This window comes from Perca flavescens, chromosome 10, assembly GCF_004354835.1.
Source record: "Perca flavescens isolate YP-PL-M2 chromosome 10, PFLA_1.0, whole genome shotgun sequence".
In the NCBI taxonomy this organism is placed as follows: domain Eukaryota; kingdom Metazoa; phylum Chordata; class Actinopteri; order Perciformes; family Percidae; genus Perca; species Perca flavescens.
In genome coordinates, this window is record NC_041340.1 from 2,763,012 (window position 1) to 2,765,511 (window position 2,500).

Consider the following 2,500-nt stretch of genomic DNA (forward strand, 5'->3'; position numbering starts at 1 on the left):
TCCAGGATCTCCTCTAGAATTTAAAGTGAACTTGTGTTGGTTTGTGATGTTGCACCCGAAGCTCTGCGGGCCCGAGGAAGATTTAACGTGAAGATTTAAGGTGTTAAGGTGTGGTTTTATTCTCTGAGAACTGTTTTCTCCACGCTGAAAGTGAAGTAAACACAGACACACACACACACACACACCCTGTTGTGTCAGTGCTCTCTCTCCTCTCTCTCCTCTGCTCATCCTTCAGGCTCATTGTGTGCCGTCCGAAACACTACTGCTTATCTGCGTCTCCGATCGGTGCGTTCGCTGTCCTGATTATTCCGTCAGAATATCCAGATGTCATTCAAAGCAGCAGAAAGGTCAGATGGGAAGGCTGTTTAGCGCGATAAGTAAATGTCAGCGCAGAGAGGCGAGCGTGTTCGGGCTTTCTGTTGGAACACCAGGTTTATCAAGCCGTTTCCTTCCCTCTCGGTCCGCCTCTTTTGTTTGCCGGCTCCGAGCGAATCTCCTTTTTAACCCCAAAAAAAAAACCAAAACCAGACGCTTCACAATGGACGGAGCCACGGACGCAACGCAGGCCTTTTGCAATGCTAATCTGTGATTCCATTTCCAGATAGAGAGGGACAAGAGCAGCGAGCTCGGCTTTGATACGGAGGTGTGGTGTGAATAGGCGAAGGTTTTTTTTTGGGGGGAGGGAGGGAGGGATGGGGGGGGGGGGTGGCAGGGATATGTCCCACCCTCCACACAGTATTATGTCCCCCCACACAGTATTCAGAAGAAGAAGAAGAATTATCCCCTTCCAGAAAATGTTGAAAAAAGCGACAAAAAGATTGAAAAAACCCCACTTTACAATTTAAAAAAAATCCCCCCAAAAAAGAAAAAAAACAAAACAGAAAACAAAATAAAGTCGACAAAAATAAAAAAAAATGTAAAATAAAAAAATAAAAACGCTAAAATATACAGCAATTTTGGAAAAACATTAAAAAAAAATGTCGGAAAAAAAATCAAAAACCTTGGAAAAATACACAAAACACTAACAGAGAGGAGGAAGAGGAAGAAGAGGAGGAAGAGGAAGAAAAAAAGAATTGCAATGCTAATCTGTGATTCCATTTCCAGATAGAGAGGGACAAGAGCAGCGAGCTCGGCTTTGATACGGAGGTGTGGTGTGAATAGGCAAATTACATTTGCTGCCGCTAGGGTGGTCTAGATTTCTAGGCTAGTATCGATACACAGATGCCAAGTATGGATCTATTATTTTATATTATATAAATATAATATGCGTCTAGATTTCTAGGCTACCAAAAAGCTGCTTTCAGGCCACATTTACATCAACTACAGGTCAGATTATTTCATTTTAACATACAGTATGATCCCCGACCTTTTCTTGGTCCATCAATTTATTTCAACGTTTTTGTCGCCTTTCTCTGCGTTTCTGATCAGGGATGCACCAAATCCAGGATTCGTCTTCAGATTCGGCTGAATATTTGGGCTTTTTGACGGGTTTCTGGTTTCTGCTGAACATTACAAATTTTTTCAAAGTTGATGACGGGAAGGTGTTTACGTAGGTGGAGCGTTCAATTCAGCAGGCTGTGAGAAAGTGGGCATGGATCTTATGAGCAGTAGGCTGTGAGGAAGTGGACATGGATCTGGTTCAATGCAGTAGGCTGTGAGAAAGTGGACATGGATCTGGTTCAATGCAGTAGGCTGTGAGGAAGTGGACATGGATCTGGTTCAATGCAGTAGGCTGTGAGGAAGTGGACATGGATCTGGTTCAATGCAGTAGGCTGTGAGGAAGTGGACATGGATCTGGTTCAATGCAGTAGGCTGTGAGGAAGTGGACATGGATCTGGTTCAATGCAGTAGGCTGTGAGGAAGTGGACATGGATCTGGTTCAATGCAGTAGGCTGTGAGAAAGTGGACATGGATCTGGTTCAATGCAGTAGGGTGTGAGAAAGTGGACATGGATCTGGTTCAATGCAGTAGGGTGTGAGAAAGTGGACATGGAACTGGTGAGCAGAAAAAGTTGTTGTTTGGCAGAACCTTCAGTCAAAAGAAGGCCATTCAAGTCCAGCTACATGTTCAATCTGATCAATGCTGATTGGTCTGGTGGTGGCGAGGACCCTAAACTATACACAACACGCTGTTACAACATTTAGTATGAAACATCTGAAAGAATACGAGTTGTTCATGAAGGAATCTCCAGACAGCAGCCAGAATGCAGCAACTTCAGGTACAGCAAAGGAAGGACAGTCCCTGTTTACTTCATTCATGTGTTTACTGGGTTCATGGACTGAGGATGGGAGGAGGAGTCAGCATAATCTCAATCAATAGATTCAGGATTCAGCCCAACCCCAAAAATCTGGATTCAGTGCATCCCTAGTTTCTGATGTTTTTGGTGTCTCTGAGAGTGTTTGTCAGGACGGTTAAACATCTCCCGTGGTGGAGGAGCAGCTGAAAGGTGAAGGGATGAGTTGTGAGATCCCAGAGTTTTCCCAGAATGCCTTGCTCTCTT

At 44.2% G+C, this 2,500-nt stretch overlaps 1 protein-coding gene across 1 annotated transcript in view; it reads left to right on the top strand.

Annotated features, from left to right (window-relative positions):
* Positions 1 to 2,500, top strand: part of LOC114563328 (transcription factor COE3) — a gene marked incomplete at its 5' end in the record, with an annotated part of 96,496 nt that overhangs the window by 17,100 nt on the left and 76,896 nt on the right. The window lies entirely within an intron of this gene.